The 18486-nt window shown below is 46.7% G+C and overlaps 11 non-coding genes across 11 annotated transcripts; all 11 read right to left on the bottom strand.

Annotated features, from left to right (window-relative positions):
• Positions 1-1239: 1239 nt before the first annotated feature.
• Positions 1240-1430, bottom strand: LOC142267392 (U2 spliceosomal RNA). Its single transcript, XR_012733293.1, has one exon. It is a non-coding gene; the product is annotated as a U2 spliceosomal RNA (small nuclear RNA).
• A 1387-nt stretch (positions 1431-2817) lies between these two features.
• LOC142267391 (U2 spliceosomal RNA) lies at positions 2818-3008 on the bottom strand. Its single transcript, XR_012733292.1, has one exon. It is a non-coding gene; the product is annotated as a U2 spliceosomal RNA (small nuclear RNA).
• A 1387-nt stretch (positions 3009-4395) lies between these two features.
• On the bottom strand, positions 4396-4586 carry LOC142267390 (U2 spliceosomal RNA). Its single transcript, XR_012733291.1, has one exon. It is a non-coding gene; the product is annotated as a U2 spliceosomal RNA (small nuclear RNA).
• A 1387-nt stretch (positions 4587-5973) lies between these two features.
• Positions 5974-6164, bottom strand: LOC142267388 (U2 spliceosomal RNA). Its single transcript, XR_012733289.1, has one exon. It is a non-coding gene; the product is annotated as a U2 spliceosomal RNA (small nuclear RNA).
• Positions 6165-7551: 1387 nt separating this feature from the next.
• Positions 7552-7742, bottom strand: LOC142267387 (U2 spliceosomal RNA). Its single transcript, XR_012733288.1, has one exon. It is a non-coding gene; the product is annotated as a U2 spliceosomal RNA (small nuclear RNA).
• A 1387-nt stretch (positions 7743-9129) lies between these two features.
• LOC142267385 (U2 spliceosomal RNA) lies at positions 9130-9320 on the bottom strand. The gene has a single exon (XR_012733287.1). It is a non-coding gene; the product is annotated as a U2 spliceosomal RNA (small nuclear RNA).
• Positions 9321-10707: 1387 nt separating this feature from the next.
• Positions 10708-10898, bottom strand: LOC142267384 (U2 spliceosomal RNA). Its single transcript, XR_012733286.1, has one exon. It is a non-coding gene; the product is annotated as a U2 spliceosomal RNA (small nuclear RNA).
• A 1387-nt stretch (positions 10899-12285) lies between these two features.
• LOC142267383 (U2 spliceosomal RNA) lies at positions 12286-12476 on the bottom strand. Its single transcript, XR_012733285.1, has one exon. It is a non-coding gene; the product is annotated as a U2 spliceosomal RNA (small nuclear RNA).
• A 1387-nt stretch (positions 12477-13863) lies between these two features.
• LOC142267480 (U2 spliceosomal RNA) lies at positions 13864-14059 on the bottom strand. The gene has a single exon (XR_012733371.1). It is a non-coding gene; the product is annotated as a U2 spliceosomal RNA (small nuclear RNA).
• Positions 14060-16244: 2185 nt separating this feature from the next.
• Positions 16245-16435, bottom strand: LOC142267382 (U2 spliceosomal RNA). Its single transcript, XR_012733284.1, has one exon. It is a non-coding gene; the product is annotated as a U2 spliceosomal RNA (small nuclear RNA).
• A 1387-nt stretch (positions 16436-17822) lies between these two features.
• On the bottom strand, positions 17823-18013 carry LOC142267381 (U2 spliceosomal RNA). Its single transcript, XR_012733283.1, has one exon. It is a non-coding gene; the product is annotated as a U2 spliceosomal RNA (small nuclear RNA).
• Between the last annotated feature and the right edge of the window lie 473 nt (positions 18014-18486).

The following is an 18486-nucleotide window of genomic DNA, read 5'->3' as shown; positions in this document are numbered from 1 at the left end:
AACAAGAAGAATGGTGCGTTTTGCAGCCGCCGCCCACTGCAATGAATCTGAATAACTCCTCCTTTAGGGCGCAAGCAACTCCCCTCCCCCTTGCAGTCTTTCCAATTCACGATACAAAAAGACGGACAGGACAGGTTGCCTGACTTTCCGTCACTGCCACCCTTTGCCATCCTTACCCGTAGAAAGCCCTTTCATCATCCCCAAACCCTAATCTTTTCCCTTTCCTTCCCAGCCCCCAAACCCTGCCCTCTGTACCTTTCTCACCACCCGCTTCCCTTCTCCTGTCATCCCCCTACCACCCGGGAAAAAAAGAGATTGCCCCCTCCTTCCACTAGCCCACCCTCCCACCCAAAGAACAACTTCTTCTGCGCAGCTTGTTTTCTAGGCAGCAGCGCTATTGTGATGTCATCGGGGGGCATTGTGACAAGCCGCCAGTGTTCCGTCTCTTCATGTTGTGCACAGTTCAAACGGAAAATACATCAACAGGCAGACTACAGAAAAGCTTACTATCAAAGGTTAGAGGGGGGCTTTCTCAGAGGGCTTTTTACAGTTTTTCTATTCCCAATTAGCCGTTTAAGTGTACTTATTGAAAGTAGTAATTCTTTCATAGGCCGCCCTTTCTTAGTATTTGACGTTCCTTATATTGCGGTATGAGGCTTCGCAGTAGGTTGCAAACATTCATCACCCATGACTGTCCCCAATTGAGCTCAGAAGCTCAATGTCTATCATGACCTCTCTTTTAGAATGTCCAAGAGCAAGCAAACTATTCCTCCAGGAGAGGGCGCCAACAGACTACTAAAGAGATCATCATTACTCAAAGAAAACCCCAAAAACCAATGCATGATAGGAATAAACAGGTAACTTTCTTTGGAGTGGAAGCGGAGAGATCGCACCAGATGCCAATTCTAGATCTTATCACACCTGTGGTCACTGCAGCAGCAGGTGAATCCACTTTGTCCAAAAGGGATCTATTCCATTCAATTGCAAATGATCTAGATAAGACAGAGAACTGCAGCACGGGGACATAGCCGAGTTGGTCAGGTTGAGTGGTGATGAGTTTGCTATTTGGATGAATAAAGAAAGTCAAAAGTGTGAAAGATAAAAAACAAAAGGAGGAAGTGTGAAAAGTGAATGGGCCAAATTGAGGTGCATATGAAGACGTATGCTTTCTTCCAATTCATTAAATCGGGCTAATATGAATCAGGTGAATTGAGTTCTGCTTTTGGAAACTGGGTTAAGAAGGGGTGCACCGTTCCTGGAGGTACTGCAATACCAGGTCAATGCGTGGAGTGGACAGAGCAAGCTCTTTTTCCATCTCCCTGTTCTAAAAATCCATTTAATATATGGTCCCCAGATAGGGGACGTATCAGATATTAAACTGATAAGAACAGATACTACACTTGATCTTAGCCAAAAGGCCGAGAAGCGATAACCAGAATTGGTTTGGGCCTCGAGTGGCACCCTGGCCTATGCCGGACACATCTTAGGGAGAGAGAGCGAGAGGGAGACAAACCCACGCCTACACAAGACATTTTGTCACCCAAGCCAACCCTTGAAAAGGCTGCTTTGCAGAGCAAAAACAAGAAGAATGGTGCGTTTTGCAGCCGCCGCCCACTGCAATGAATCTGAATAACTCCTCCTTTAGGGCGCAAGCAACTCCCCTCCCCCTTGCAGTCTTTCCAATTCACGATACAAAAAGACGGACAGGACAGGTTGCCTGACTTTCCGTCACTGCCACCCTTTGCCATCCTTACCCGTAGAAAGCCCTTTCATCATCCCCAAACCCTAATCTTTTCCCTTTCCTTCCCAGCCCCCAAACCCTGCCCTCTGTACCTTTCTCACCACCCGCTTCCCTTCTCCTGTCATCCCCCTACCACCCGGGAAAAAAAGAGATTGCCCCCTCCTTCCACTAGCCCACCCTCCCACCCAAAGAACAACTTCTTCTGCGCAGCTTGTTTTCTAGGCAGCAGCGCTATTGTGATGTCATCGGGGGGCATTGTGACAAGCCGCCAGTGTTCCGTCTCTTCATGTTGTGCACAGTTCAAACGGAAAATACATCAACAGGCAGACTACAGAAAAGCTTACTATCAAAGGTTAGAGGGGGGCTTTCTCAGAGGGCTTTTTACAGTTTTTCTATTCCCAATTAGCCGTTTAAGTGTACTTATTGAAAGTAGTAATTCTTTCATAGGCCGCCCTTTCTTAGTATTTGACGTTCCTTATATTGCGGTATGAGGCTTCGCAGTAGGTTGCAAACATTCATCACCCATGACTGTCCCCAATTGAGCTCAGAAGCTCAATGTCTATCATGACCTCTCTTTTAGAATGTCCAAGAGCAAGCAAACTATTCCTCCAGGAGAGGGCGCCAACAGACTACTAAAGAGATCATCATTACTCAAAGAAAACCCCAAAAACCAATGCATGATAGGAATAAACAGGTAACTTTCTTTGGAGTGGAAGCGGAGAGATCGCACCAGATGCCAATTCTAGATCTTATCACACCTGTGGTCACTGCAGCAGCAGGTGAATCCACTTTGTCCAAAAGGGATCTATTCCATTCAATTGCAAATGATCTAGATAAGACAGAGAACTGCAGCACGGGGACATAGCCGAGTTGGTCAGGTTGAGTGGTGATGAGTTTGCTATTTGGATGAATAAAGAAAGTCAAAAGTGTGAAAGATAAAAAACAAAAGGAGGAAGTGTGAAAAGTGAATGGGCCAAATTGAGGTGCATATGAAGACGTATGCTTTCTTCCAATTCATTAAATCGGGCTAATATGAATCAGGTGAATTGAGTTCTGCTTTTGGAAACTGGGTTAAGAAGGGGTGCACCGTTCCTGGAGGTACTGCAATACCAGGTCAATGCGTGGAGTGGACAGAGCAAGCTCTTTTTCCATCTCCCTGTTCTAAAAATCCATTTAATATATGGTCCCCAGATAGGGGACGTATCAGATATTAAACTGATAAGAACAGATACTACACTTGATCTTAGCCAAAAGGCCGAGAAGCGATAACCAGAATTGGTTTGGGCCTCGAGTGGCACCCTGGCCTATGCCGGACACATCTTAGGGAGAGAGAGCGAGAGGGAAACAAACCCACGCCTACACAAGACATTTTGTCACTCAAGCCAACCCTTGAAAAGGCTGCTTTGCACAGCAAAAACAAGAAGAATGGTGCGTTTTGCAGCCGCCGCCCACTGCAATGAATCTGAATAACTCCTCCTTTAGGGCGCAAGCAACTCCCCTCCCCCTTGCAGTCTTTCCAATTCACGATACAAAAAGACGGACAGGACAGGTTGCCTGACTTTCCGTCACTGCCACCCTTTGCCATCCTTACCCGTAGAAAGCCCTTTCATCATCCCCAAACCCTAATCTTTTCCCTTTCCTTCCCAGCCCCCAAACCCTGCCCTCTGTACCTTTCTCACCACCCGCTTCCCTTCTCCTGTCATCCCCCTACCACCCGGGAAAAAAAGAGATTGCCCCCTCCTTCCACTAGCCCACCCTCCCACCCAAAGAACAACTTCTTCTGCGCAGCTTGTTTTCTAGGCAGCAGCGCTATTGTGATGTCATCGGGGGGCATTGTGACAAGCCGCCAGTGTTCCGTCTCTTCATGTTGTGCACAGTTCAAACGGAAAATACATCAACAGGCAGACTACAGAAAAGCTTACTATCAAAGGTTAGAGGGGGGCTTTCTCAGAGGGCTTTTTACAGTTTTTCTATTCCCAATTAGCCGTTTAAGTGTACTTATTGAAAGTAGTAATTCTTTCATAGGCCGCCCTTTCTTAGTATTTGACGTTCCTTATATTGCGGTATGAGGCTTCGCAGTAGGTTGCAAACATTCATCACCCATGACTGTCCACAATTGAGCTCAGAAGCTCAATGTCTATCATGACCTCTCTTTTAGAATGTCCAAGAGCAAGCAAACTATTCCTCCAGGAGAGGGCGCCAACAGACTACTAAAGAGATCATCATTACTCAAAGAAAACCCCAAAAACCAATGCATGATAGGAATAAACAGGTAACTTTCTTTGGAGTGGAAGCGGAGAGATCGCACCAGATGCCAATTCTAGATCTTATCACACCTGTGGTCACTGCAGCAGCAGGTGAATCCACTTTGTCCAAAAGGGATCTATTCCATTCAATTGCAAATGATCTAGATAAGACAGAGAACTGCAGCACGGGGACATAGCCGAGTTGGTCAGGTTGAGTGGTGATGAGTTTGCTATTTGGATGAATAAAGAAAGTCAAAAGTGTGAAAGATAAAAAACAAAAGGAGGAAGTGTGAAAAGTGAATGGGCCAAATTGAGGTGCATATGAAGACGTATGCTTTCTTCCAATTCATTAAATCGGGCTAATATGAATCAGGTGAATTGAGTTCTGCTTTTGGAAACTGGGTTAAGAAGGGGTGCACCGTTCCTGGAGGTACTGCAATACCAGGTCAATGCGTGGAGTGGACAGAGCAAGCTCTTTTTCCATCTCCCTGTTCTAAAAATCCATTTAATATATGGTCCCCAGATAGGGGACGTATCAGATATTAAACTGATAAGAACAGATACTACACTTGATCTTAGCCAAAAGGCCGAGAAGCGATAACCAGAATTGGTTTGGGCCTCGAGTGGCACCCTGGCCTATGCCGGACACATCTTAGGGAGAGAGAGCGAGAGGGAGACAAACCCACGCCTACACAAGACATTTTGTCACCCAAGCCAACCCTTGAAAAGGCTGCTTTGCAGAGCAAAAACAAGAAGAATGGTGCGTTTTGCAGCCGCCGCCCACTGCAATGAATCTGAATAACTCCTCCTTTAGGGCGCAAGCAACTCCCCTCCCCCTTGCAGTCTTTCCAATTCACGATACAAAAAGACGGACAGGACAGGTTGCCTGACTTTCCGTCACTGCCACCCTTTGCCATCCTTACCCGTAGAAAGCCCTTTTATCATCCCCAAACCCTAATCTTTTCCCTTTCCTTCCCAGCCCCCAAACCCTGCCCTCTGTACCTTTCTCACCACCCGCTTCCCTTCTCCTGTCATCCCCCTACCACCCGGGAAAAAAAGAGATTGCCCCCTCCTTCCACTAGCCCACCCTCCCACCCAAAGAACAACTTCTTCTGCGCAGCTTGTTTTCTAGGCAGCAGCGCTATTGTGATGTCATCGGGGGGCATTGTGACAAGCCGCCAGTGTTCCGTCTCTTCATGTTGTGCACAGTTCAAACGGAAAATACATCAACAGGCAGACTACAGAAAAGCTTACTATCAAAGGTTAGAGGGGGGCTTTCTCAGAGGGCTTTTTACAGTTTTTCTATTCCCAATTAGCCGTTTAAGTGTACTTATTGAAAGTAGTAATTCTTTCATAGGCCGCCCTTTCTTAGTATTTGACGTTCCTTATATTGCGGTATGAGGCTTCGCAGTAGGTTGCAAACATTCATCACCCATGACTGTCCCCAATTGAGCTCAGAAGCTCAATGTCTATCATGACCTCTCTTTTAGAATGTCCAAGAGCAAGCAAACTATTCCTCCAGGAGAGGGCGCCAACAGACTACTAAAGAGATCATCATTACTCAAAGAAAACCCCAAAAACCAATGCATGATAGGAATAAACAGGTAACTTTCTTTGGAGTGGAAGCGGAGAGATCGCACCAGATGCCAATTCTAGATCTTATCACACCTGTGGTCACTGCAGCAGCAGGTGAATCCACTTTGTCCAAAAGGGATCTATTCCATTCAATTGCAAATGATCTAGATAAGACAGAGAACTGCAGCACGGGGACATAGCCGAGTTGGTCAGGTTGAGTGGTGATGAGTTTGCTATTTGGATGAATAAAGAAAGTCAAAAGTGTGAAAGATAAAAAACAAAAGGAGGAAGTGTGAAAAGTGAATGGGCCAAATTGAGGTGCATATGAAGACGTATGCTTTCTTCCAATTCATTAAATCGGGCTAATATGAATCAGGTGAATTGAGTTCTGCTTTTGGAAACTGGGTTAAGAAGGGGTGCACCGTTCCTGGAGGTACTGCAATACCAGGTCAATGCGTGGAGTGGACAGAGCAAGCTCTTTTTCCATCTCCCTGTTCTAAAAATCCATTTAATATATGGTCCCCAGATAGGGGACGTATCAGATATTAAACTGATAAGAACAGATACTACACTTGATCTTAGCCAAAAGGCCGAGAAGCGATAACCAGAATTGGTTTGGGCCTCGAGTGGCACCCTGGCCTATGCCGGACACATCTTAGGGAGAGAGAGCGAGAGGGAGACAAACCCACGCCTACACAAGACATTTTGTCACCCAAGCCAACCCTTGAAAAGGCTGCTTTGCAGAGCAAAAACAAGAAGAATGGTGCGTTTTGCAGCCGCCGCCCACTGCAATGAATCTGAATAACTCCTCCTTTAGGGCGCAAGCAACTCCCCTCCCCCTTGCAGTCTTTCCAATTCACGATACAAAAAGACGGACAGGACAGGTTGCCTGACTTTCCGTCACTGCCACCCTTTGCCATCCTTACCCGTAGAAAGCCCTTTCATCATCCCCAAACCCTAATCTTTTCCCTTTCCTTCCCAGCCCCCAAACCCTGCCCTCTGTACCTTTCTCACCACCCGCTTCCCTTCTCCTGTCATCCCCCTACCACCCGGGAAAAAAAGAGATTGCCCCCTCCTTCCACTAGCCCACCCTCCCACCCAAAGAACAACTTCTTCTGCGCAGCTTGTTTTCTAGGCAGCAGCGCTATTGTGATGTCATCGGGGGGCATTGTGACAAGCCGCCAGTGTTCCGTCTCTTCATGTTGTGCACAGTTCAAACGGAAAATACATCAACAGGCAGACTACAGAAAAGCTTACTATCAAAGGTTAGAGGGGGGCTTTCTCAGAGGGCTTTTTACAGTTTTTCTATTCCCAATTAGCCGTTTAAGTGTACTTATTGAAAGTAGTAATTCTTTCATAGGCCGCCCTTTCTTAGTATTTGACGTTCCTTATATTGCGGTATGAGGCTTCGCAGTAGGTTGCAAACATTCATCACCCATGACTGTCCCCAATTGAGCTCAGAAGCTCAATGTCTATCATGACCTCTCTTTTAGAATGTCCAAGAGCAAGCAAACTATTCCTCCAGGAGAGGGCGCCAACAGACTACTAAAGAGATCATCATTACTCAAAGAAAACCCCAAAAACCAATGCATGATAGGAATAAACAGGTAACTTTCTTTGGAGTGGAAGCGGAGAGATCGCACCAGATGCCAATTCTAGATCTTATCACACCTGTGGTCACTGCAGCAGCAGGTGAATCCACTTTGTCCAAAAGGGATCTATTCCATTCAATTGCAAATGATCTAGATAAGACAGAGAACTGCAGCACGGGGACATAGCCGAGTTGGTCAGGTTGAGTGGTGATGAGTTTGCTATTTGGATGAATAAAGAAAGTCAAAAGTGTGAAAGATAAAAAACAAAAGGAGGAAGTGTGAAAAGTGAATGGGCCAAATTGAGGTGCATATGAAGACGTATGCTTTCTTCCAATTCATTAAATCGGGCTAATATGAATCAGGTGAATTGAGTTCTGCTTTTGGAAACTGGGTTAAGAAGGGGTGCACCGTTCCTGGAGGTACTGCAATACCAGGTCAATGCGTGGAGTGGACAGAGCAAGCTCTTTTTCCATCTCCCTGTTCTAAAAATCCATTTAATATATGGTCCCCAGATAGGGGACGTATCAGATATTAAACTGATAAGAACAGATACTACACTTGATCTTAGCCAAAAGGCCGAGAAGCGATAACCAGAATTGGTTTGGGCCTCGAGTGGCACCCTGGCCTATGCCGGACACATCTTAGGGAGAGAGAGCGAGAGGGAGACAAACCCACGCCTACACAAGACATTTTGTCACCCAAGCCAACCCTTGAAAAGGCTGCTTTGCAGAGCAAAAACAAGAATAATGGTGCGTTTTGCAGCCGCCGCCCACTGCAATGAATCTGAATAACTCCTCCTTTAGGGCGCAAGCAACTCCCCTCCCCCTTGCAGTCTTTCCAATTCACGATACAAAAAGACGGACAGGACAGGTTGCCTGACTTTCCGTCACTGCCACCCTTTGCCATCCTTACCCGTAGAAAGCCCTTTCATCATCCCCAAACCCTAATCTTTTCCCTTTCCTTCCCAGCCCCCAAACCCTGCCCTCTGTACCTTTCTCACCACCCGCTTCCCTTCTCCTGTCATCCCCCTACCACCCGGGAAAAAAAGAGATTGCCCCCTCCTTCCACTAGCCCACCCTCCCACCCAAAGAACAACTTCTTCTGCGCAGCTTGTTTTCTAGGCAGCAGCGCTATTGTGATGTCATCGGGGGGCATTGTGACAAGCCGCCAGTGTTCCGTCTCTTCATGTTGTGCACAGTTCAAACGGAAAATACATCAACAGGCAGACTACAGAAAAGCTTACTATCAAAGGTTAGAGGGGGGCTTTCTCAGAGGGCTTTTTACAGTTTTTCTATTCCCAATTAGCCGTTTAAGTGTACTTATTGAAAGTAGTAATTCTTTCATAGGCCGCCCTTTCTTAGTATTTGACGTTCCTTATATTGCGGTATGAGGCTTCGCAGTAGGTTGCAAACATTCATCACCCATGACTGTCCCCAATTGAGCTCAGAAGCTCAATGTCTATCATGACCTCTCTTTTAGAATGTCCAAGAGCAAGCAAACTATTCCTCCAGGAGAGGGCGCCAACAGACTACTAAAGAGATCATCATTACTCAAAGAAAACCCCAAAAACCAATGCATGATAGGAATAAACAGGTAACTTTCTTTGGAGTGGAAGCGGAGAGATCGCACCAGATGCCAATTCTAGATCTTATCACACCTGTGGTCACTGCAGCAGCAGGTGAATCCACTTTGTCCAAAAGGGATCTATTCCATTCAATTGCAAATGATCTAGATAAGACAGAGAACTGCAGCACGGGGACATAGCCGAGTTGGTCAGGTTGAGTGGTGATGAGTTTGCTATTTGGATGAATAAAGAAAGTCAAAAGTGTGAAAGATAAAAAACAAAAGGAGGAAGTGTGAAAAGTGAATGGGCCAAATTGAGGTGCATATGAAGACGTATGCTTTCTTCCAATTCATTAAATCGGGCTAATATGAATCAGGTGAATTGAGTTCTGCTTTTGGAAACTGGGTTAAGAAGGGGTGCACCGTTCCTGGAGGTACTGCAATACCAGGTCAATGCGTGGAGTGGACAGAGCAAGCTCTTTTTCCATCTCCCTGTTCTAAAAATCCATTTAATATATGGTCCCCAGATAGGGGACGTATCAGATATTAAACTGATAAGAACAGATACTACACTTGATCTTAGCCAAAAGGCCGAGAAGCGATAACCAGAATTGGTTTGGGCCTCGAGTGGCACCCTGGCCTATGCCGGACACATCTTAGGGAGAGAGAGCGAGAGGGAGACAAACCCACGCCTACACAAGACATTTTGTCACCCAAGCCAACCCTTGAAAAGGCTGCTTTGCAGAGCAAAAACAAGAAGAATGGTGCGTTTTGCAGCCGCCGCCCACTGCAATGAATCTGAATAACTCCTCCTTTAGGGCGCAAGCAACTCCCCTCCCCCTTGCAGTCTTTCCAATTCACGATACAAAAAGACGGACAGGACAGGTTGCCTGACTTTCCGTCACTGCCACCCTTTGCCATCCTTACCCGTAGAAAGCCCTTTCATCATCCCCAAACCCTAATCTTTTCCCTTTCCTTCCCAGCCCCCAAACCCTGCCCTCTGTACCTTTCTCACCACCCGCTTCCCTTCTCCTGTCATCCCCCTACCACCCGGGAAAAAAAGAGATTGCCCCCTCCTTCCACTAGCCCACCCTCCCACCCAAAGAACAACTTCTTCTGCGCAGCTTGTTTTCTAGGCAGCAGCGCTATTGTGATGTCATCGGGGGGCATTGTGACAAGCCGCCAGTGTTCCGTCTCTTCATGTTGTGCACAGTTCAAACGGAAAATACATCAACAGGCAGACTACAGAAAAGCTTACTATCAAAGGTTAGAGGGGGGCTTTCTCAGAGGGCTTTTTACAGTTTTTCTATTCCCAATTAGCCGTTTAAGTGTACTTATTGAAAGTAGTAATTCTTTCATAGGCCGCCCTTTCTTAGTATTTGACGTTCCTTATATTGCGGTATGAGGCTTCGCAGTAGGTTGCAAACATTCATCACCCATGACTGTCCCCAATTGAGCTCAGAAGCTCAATGTCTATCATGACCTCTCTTTTAGAATGTCCAAGAGCAAGCAAACTATTCCTCCAGGAGAGGGCGCCAACAGACTACTAAAGAGATCATCATTACTCAAAGAAAACCCCAAAAACCAATGCATGATAGGAATAAACAGGTAACTTTCTTTGGAGTGGAAGCGGAGAGATCGCACCAGATGCCAATTCTAGATCTTATCACACCTGTGGTCACTGCAGCAGCAGGTGAATCCACTTTGTCCAAAAGGGATCTATTCCATTCAATTGCAAATGATCTAGATAAGACAGAGAACTGCAGCACGGGGACATAGCCGAGTTGGTCAGGTTGAGTGGTGATGAGTTTGCTATTTGGATGAATAAAGAAAGTCAAAAGTGTGAAAGATAAAAAACAAAAGGAGGAAGTGTGAAAAGTGAATGGGCCAAATTGAGGTGCATATGAAGACGTATGCTTTCTTCCAATTCATTAAATCGGGCTAATATGAATCAGGTGAATTGAGTTCTGCTTTTGGAAACTGGGTTAAGAAGGGGTGCACCGTTCCTGGAGGTACTGCAATACCAGGTCAATGCGTGGAGTGGACAGAGCAAGCTCTTTTTCCATCTCCCTGTTCTAAAAATCCATTTAATATATGGTCCCCAGATAGGGGACGTATCAGATATTAAACTGATAAGAACAGATACTACACTTGATCTTAGCCAAAAGGCCGAGAAGCGATAACCAGAATTGGTTTGGGCCTCGAGTGGCACCCTGGCCTATGCCGGACACATCTTAGGGAGAGAGAGCGAGAGGGAGACAAACCCACGCCTACACAAGACATTTTGTCACCCAAGCCAACCCTTGAAAAGGCTGCTTTGCAGAGCAAAAACAAGAAGAATGGTGCGTTTTGCAGCCGCCGCCCACTGCAATGAATCTGAATAACTCCTCCTTTAGGGCGCAAGCAACTCCCCTCCCCCTTGCAGTCTTTCCAATTCACGATACAAAAAGACGGACAGGACAGGTTGCCTGACTTTCCGTCACTGCCACCCTTTGCCATCCTTACCCGTAGAAAGCCCTTTCATCATCCCCAAACCCTAATCTTTTCCCTTTCCTTCCCAGCCCCCAAACCCTGCCCTCTGTACCTTTCTCACCACCCGCTTCCCTTCTCCTGTCATCCCCCTACCACCCGGGAAAAAAAGAGATTGCCCCCTCCTTCCACTAGCCCACCCTCCCACCCAAAGAACAACTTCTTCTGCGCAGCTTGTTTTCTAGGCAGCAGCGCTATTGTGATGTCATCGGGGGGCATTGTGACAAGCCGCCAGTGTTCCGTCTCTTCATGTTGTGCACAGTTCAAACGGAAAATACATCAACAGGCAGACTACAGAAAAGCTTACTATCAAAGGTTAGAGGGGGGCTTTCTCAGAGGGCTTTTTACAGTTTTTCTATTCCCAATTAGCCGTTTAAGTGTACTTATTGAAAGTAGTAATTCTTTCATAGGCCGCCCTTTCTTAGTATTTGACGTTCCTTATATTGCGGTATGAGGCTTCGCAGTAGGTTGCAAACATTCATCACCCATGACTGTCCCCAATTGAGCTCAGAAGCTCAATGTCTATCATGACCTCTCTTTTAGAATGTCCAAGAGCAAGCAAACTATTCCTCCAGGAGAGGGCGCCAACAGACTACTAAAGAGATCATCATTACTCAAAGAAAACCCCAAAAACCAATGCATGATAGGAATAAACAGGTAACTTTCTTTGGAGTGGAAGCGGAGAGATCGCACCAGATGCCAATTCTAGATCTTATCACACCTGTGGTCACTGCAGCAGCAGGTGAATCCACTTTGTCCAAAAGGGATCTATTCCATTCAATTGCAAATGATCTAGATAAGACAGAGAACTGCAGCACGGGGACATAGCCGAGTTGGTCAGGTTGAGTGGTGATGAGTTTGCTATTTGGATGAATAAAGAAAGTCAAAAGTGTGAAAGATAAAAAACAAAAGGAGGAAGTGTGAAAAGTGAATGGGCCAAATTGAGGTGCATATGAAGACGTATGCTTTCTTCCAATTCATTAAATCGGGCTAATATGAATCAGGTGAATTGAGTTCTGCTTTTGGAAACTGGGTTAAGAAGGGGTGCACCGTTCCTGGAGGTACTGCAATACCAGGTCAATGCGTGGAGTGGACAGAGCAAGCTCTTTTTCCATCTCCCTGTTCTAAAAATCCATTTAATATATGGTCCCCAGATAGGGGACGTATCAGATATTAAACTGATAAGAACAGATACTACACTTGATCTTAGCCAAAAGGCCGAGAAGCGATAACCAGAATTGGTTTGGGCCTCGAGTGGCACCCTGGCCTATGCCGGACACATCTTAGGGAGAGAGAGCGAGAGGGAGACAAACCCACGCCTACACAAGACATTTTGTCACCCAAGCCAACCCTTGAAAAGGCTGCTTTGCAGAGCAAAAACAAGAAGAATGGTGCGTTTTGCAGCCGCCGCCCACTGCAATGAATCTGAATAACTCCTCCTTTAGGGCGCAAGCAACTCCCCTCCCCCTTGCAGTCTTTCCAATTCACGATACAAAAAGACGGACAGGACAGGTTGCCTGACTTTCCGTCACTGCCACCCTTTGCCATCCTTACCCGTAGAAAGCCCTTTCATCATCCCCAAACCCTAATCTTTTCCCTTTCCTTCCCAGCCCCCAAACCCTGCCCTCTGTACCTTTCTCACCACCCGCTTCCCTTCTCCTGTCATCCCCCTACCACCCGGGAAAAAAAGAGATTGCCCCCTCCTTCCACTAGCCCACCCTCCCACCCAAAGAACAACTTCTTCTGCGCAGCTTGTTTTCTAGGCAGCAGCGCTATTGTGATGTCATCGGGGGGCATTGTGACAAGCCGCCAGTGTTCCGTCTCTTCATGTTGTGCACAGTTCAAACGGAAAATACATCAACAGGCAGACTACAGAAAAGCTTACTATCAAAGGTTAGAGGGGGGCTTTCTCAGAGGGCTTTTTACAGTTTTTCTATTCCCAATTAGCCGTTTAAGTGTACTTATTGAAAGTAGTAATTCTTTCATAGGCCGCCCTTTCTTAGTATTTGACGTTCCTTATATTGCGGTATGAGGCTTCGCAGTAGGTTGCAAACATTCATCACCCATGACTGTCCCCAATTGAGCTCAGAAGCTCAATGTCTATCATGACCTCTCTTTTAGAATGTCCAAGAGCAAGCAAACTATTCCTCCAGGAGAGGGCGCCAACAGACTACTAAAGAGATCATCATTACTCAAAGAAAACCCCAAAAACCAATGCATGATAGGAATAAACAGGTAACTTTCTTTGGAGTGGAAGCGGAGAGATCGCACCAGATGCCAATTCTAGATCTTATCACACCTGTGGTCACTGCAGCAGCAGGTGAATCCACTTTGTCCAAAAGGGATCTATTCCATTCAATTGCAAATGATCTAGATAAGACAGAGAACTGCAGCACGGGGACATAGCCGAGTTGGTCAGGTTGAGTGGTGATGAGTTTGCTATTTGGATGAATAAAGAAAGTCAAAAGTGTGAAAGATAAAAAACAAAAGGAGGAAGTGTGAAAAGTGAATGGGCCAAATTGAGGTGCATATGAAGACGTATGCTTTCTTCCAATTCATTAAATCGGGCTAATATGAATCAGGTGAATTGAGTTCTGCTTTTGGAAACTGGGTTAAGAAGGGGTGCACCGTTCCTGGAGGTACTGCAATACCAGGTCAATGCGTGGAGTGGACAGAGCAAGCTCTTTTTCCATCTCCCTGTTCTAAAAATCCATTTAATATATGGTCCCCAGATAGGGGACGTATCAGATATTAAACTGATAAGAACAGATTTTGATTTAATGAAGCTTTCCAAAGCACCACAAAAAATGCATGACCGAAGTCACACCAAAAACAGTGCAAAGGCTAGGATTCGTGTGGACCCCACCGTGAGGAGAGGGTCCCCAAAAATCAACCCCGTCCCTCCGAGCCAGAAGGCCACAGCAAGGGTCAGGGATCTTCGGTGCTCTCCCAAGCCGAAGCCTGGTTGAGCCTTGTCGTTGCTCCCAGCGTCCACCCAGGCATCTTACCCAAGTGGAGTAGAGAGCTACTAGTTGTTGGTTTCGCAGCCGAAACTGCCCGGACCGTCAACCGGTGTTGGTTTCTCAGCCCAAGGCTAACCGGACCTCCAACCGGGTGTTGGTTTCTCAGCCGAAGCTGACCCAGACCTCCAACCGGGTGTTGGTTTCTCAGCCGAAGCTGACCCAGACCTCCAACCGGGTGTTAGTTTCTCAGCCCAAAGCTGACCAGACCTCCGACCGGGATTATAAAAATTTCCCTTCCTAGCCAGAAGGCCGGGATAGGGTAATATGCTCAAAAAGTATGAAAAGGCAAGGTACGGTGTGCTACAGAGCCCAAGGCTTGCCGGGGTCCCAAGCCAGCAAGCTCAGACTCACTCCAGGGTCGTCAGTCCTGGGGCACGTTGTACCATAGCCCCCCACCCTTACTCAGTCTAATAGCCTCGATCCTGGTAGGGCCATGTTTTCCTCTAGATGAATATACTATCCACCCAGAGTACTAGCAAGCGCAACCTTCCAGTGTGCATTGTATCATTGTACTAAGGTTGCCTGGAGCTTAAACCACCTCTTCGAACAACACTACACTTGATCTTAGCCAAAAGGCCGAGAAGCGATAACCAGAATTGGTTTGGGCCTCGAGTGGCACCCTGGCCTATGCCGGACACATCTTAGGGAGAGAGAGCGAGAGGGAGACAAACCCACGCCTACACAAGACATTTTGTCACCCAAGCCAACCCTTGAAAAGGCTGCTTTGCAGAGCAAAAACAAGAAGAATGGTGCGTTTTGCAGCCGCCGCCCACTGCAATGAATCTGAATAACTCCTCCTTTAGGGCGCAAGCAACTCCCCTCCCCCTTGCAGTCTTTCCAATTCACGATACAAAAAGACGGACAGGACAGGTTGCCTGACTTTCCGTCACTGCCACCCTTTGCCATCCTTACCCGTAGAAAGCCCTTTCATCATCCCCAAACCCTAATCTTTTCCCTTTCCTTCCCAGCCCCCAAACCCTGCTCTCTGTACCTTTCTCACCACCCGCTTCCCTTCTCCTGTCATCCCCCTACCACCCGGGAAAAAAAGAGATTGCCCCCTCCTTCCACTAGCCCACCCTCCCACCCAAAGAACAACTTCTTCTGCGCAGCTTGTTTTCTAGGCAGCAGCGCTATTGTGATGTCATCGGGGGGCATTGTGACAAGCCGCCAGTGTTCCGTCTCTTCATGTTGTGCACAGTTCAAACGGAAAATACATCAACAGGCAGACTACAGAAAAGCTTACTATCAAAGGTTAGAGGGGGGCTTTCTCAGAGGGCTTTTTACAGTTTTTCTATTCCCAATTAGCCGTTTAAGTGTACTTATTGAAAGTAGTAATTCTTTCATAGGCCGCCCTTTCTTAGTATTTGACGTTCCTTATATTGCGGTATGAGGCTTCGCAGTAGGTTGCAAACATTCATCACCCATGACTGTCCCCAATTGAGCTCAGAAGCTCAATGTCTATCATGACCTCTCTTTTAGAATGTCCAAGAGCAAGCAAACTATTCCTCCAGGAGAGGGCGCCAACAGACTACTAAAGAGATCATCATTACTCAAAGAAAACCCCAAAAACCAATGCATGATAGGAATAAACAGGTAACTTTCTTTGGAGTGGAAGCGGAGAGATCGCACCAGATGCCAATTCTAGATCTTATCACACCTGTGGTCACTGCAGCAGCAGGTGAATCCACTTTGTCCAAAAGGGATCTATTCCATTCAATTGCAAATGATCTAGATAAGACAGAGAACTGCAGCACGGGGACATAGCCGAGTTGGTCAGGTTGAGTGGTGATGAGTTTGCTATTTGGATGAATAAAGAAAGTCAAAAGTGTGAAAGATAAAAAACAAAAGGAGGAAGTGTGAAAAGTGAATGGGCCAAATTGAGGTGCATATGAAGACGTATGCTTTCTTCCAATTCATTAAATCGGGCTAATATGAATCAGGTGAATTGAGTTCTGCTTTTGGAAACTGGGTTAAGAAGGGGTGCACCGTTCCTGGAGGTACTGCAATACCAGGTCAATGCGTGGAGTGGACAGAGCAAGCTCTTTTTCCATCTCCCTGTTCTAAAAATCCATTTAATATATGGTCCCCAGATAGGGGACGTATCAGATATTAAACTGATAAGAACAGATACTACACTTGATCTTAGCCAAAAGGCCGAGAAGCGATAACCAGAATTGGTTTGGGCCTCGAGTGGCACCCTGGCCTATGCCGGACACATCTTAGGGAGAGAGAGCGAGAGGGAGACAAACCCACGCCTACACAAGACATTTTGTCACCCAAGCCAACCCTTGAAAAGGCTGCTTTGCAGAGCAAAAACAAGAAGAATGGTGCGTTTTGCAGCCGCCGCCCACTGCAATGAATCTGAATAACTCCTCCTTTAGGGCGCAAGCAACTCCCCTCCCCCTTGCAGTCTTTCCAATTCACGATACAAAAAGACGGACAGGACAGGTTGCCTGACTTTCCGTCACTGCCACCCTTTGCCATCCTTACCCGTAGAAAGCCCTTTCATCATCCCCAAACCCTAATCTTTTCCCTTTCCTTCCCAGCCCCCAAACCCTGCCCTCTGTACCTTTCTCACCACCCGCTTCCCTTCTCCTGTCATCCCCCTACCACCCGGGAAAAAAAGAGATTGCCCCCTCCTTCCACTAGCCCACCCTCCCACCCAAAGAACAACTTCTTCTGCGCAGCTTGTTTTCTAGGCAGCAGCGCTATTGTGATGTCATCGGGGGGCATTGTGACAAGCCGCCAGTGTTCCGTCTCTTCATGTTGTGCACAGTTCAAACGGAAAATACATCAACAGGCAGACTACAGAAAAGCTTACTATCAAAGGTTAGAGGGGGGCTTTCTCAGAGGGCTTTTTACAGTTTTTCTATTCCCAATTAGCCGTTTAAGTGTACTTATTGAAAGTAGTAATTCTTTCATAGGCCGCCCTTTCTTAGTATTTGACGTTCCTTATATTGCGGTATGAGGCTTCGCAGTAGGTTGCAAACATTCATCACCCATGACTGTCCCCAATTGAGCTCAGAAGCTCAATGTCTATCATGACCTCTCTTTTAGAATGTCCAAGAGCAAGCAAACTATTCCTCCAGGAGAGGGCGCCAACAGACTACTAAAGAGATCATCATTACTCAAAGAAAACCCCAAAAACCAATGCATGATAGGAATAAACAGGTAACTTTCTTTGGAGTGGAAGCGGAGAGATCGCACCAGATGCCAATTCTAGATCTTATCACACCTGTGGTCACTGCAGCAGCAGGTGAATCCACTTTGTCCAAAAGGGATCTATTCCATTCAATTGCAAATGATCTAGATAAGACAGAGAACTGCAGCACGGGGACATAGCCGAGTTGGTCAGGTTGAGTGGTGATGAGTTTGCTATTTGGATGAATAAAGAAAGTCAAAAGTGTGAAAGATAAAAAACAAAAGGAGGAAGTGTGAAAAGTGAATGGGCCAAATTGAGGTGCATATGAAGACGTATGCTTTCTTCCAATTCATTAAATCGGGCTAATATGAATCAGGTGAATTGAGTTCTGCTTTTGGAAACTGGGTTAAGAAGGGGTGCACCGTTCCTGGAGGTACTGCAATACCAGGTCAATGCGTGGAGTGGACAGAGCAAGCTCTTTTTCCATCTCCCTGTTCTAAAAATCCATTTAATATATGGTCCCCAGATAGGGGACGTATCAGATATTAAACTGATAAGAACAGATACTACACTTGATCTTAGCCAAAAGGCCGAGAAGCGATAACCAGAATTGGTTTGGGCCTCGAGTGGCACCCTGGCCTATGCCGGACACATCTTAGGGAGAGAGAGCGAGAGGGAGACAAACCCACGCCTACACAAGACATTTTGTCACCCAAGCCAACCCTTGAAAAGGCTGCTTTGCAGAGCAAAAACAAGAAGAATGGTGCGTTTTGCAGCCGCCGCCCACTGCAATGAATCTGAATAACTCCTCCTTTAGGGCGCAAACAACTCCCCTCCCCCTTGCAGTCTTTCCAATTCACGATACAAAAAGACGGACAGGACAGGTTGCCTGACTTTCCGTCACTGCCACCCTTTGCCATCCTTACCCGTAGAAAGCCCTTTCATCATCCCCAAACCCTAATCTTTTCCCTTTCCTTCCCAGCCCCCAAACCCTGCCCTCTGTACCTTTCTCACCACCCGCTTCCCTTCTCCTGTCATCCCCCTACCACCCGGGAAAAAAAGAGATTGCCCCCTC

The sequence above is a fragment of the Anomaloglossus baeobatrachus genome, unplaced genomic scaffold (assembly GCF_048569485.1).
Source record: "Anomaloglossus baeobatrachus isolate aAnoBae1 unplaced genomic scaffold, aAnoBae1.hap1 Scaffold_295, whole genome shotgun sequence".
In the NCBI taxonomy this organism is placed as follows: domain Eukaryota; kingdom Metazoa; phylum Chordata; class Amphibia; order Anura; family Aromobatidae; genus Anomaloglossus; species Anomaloglossus baeobatrachus.
The sequence above is the reverse complement of the archived record's forward strand: the minus strand, read 5'-3'. Positions and strand labels throughout refer to the sequence as shown.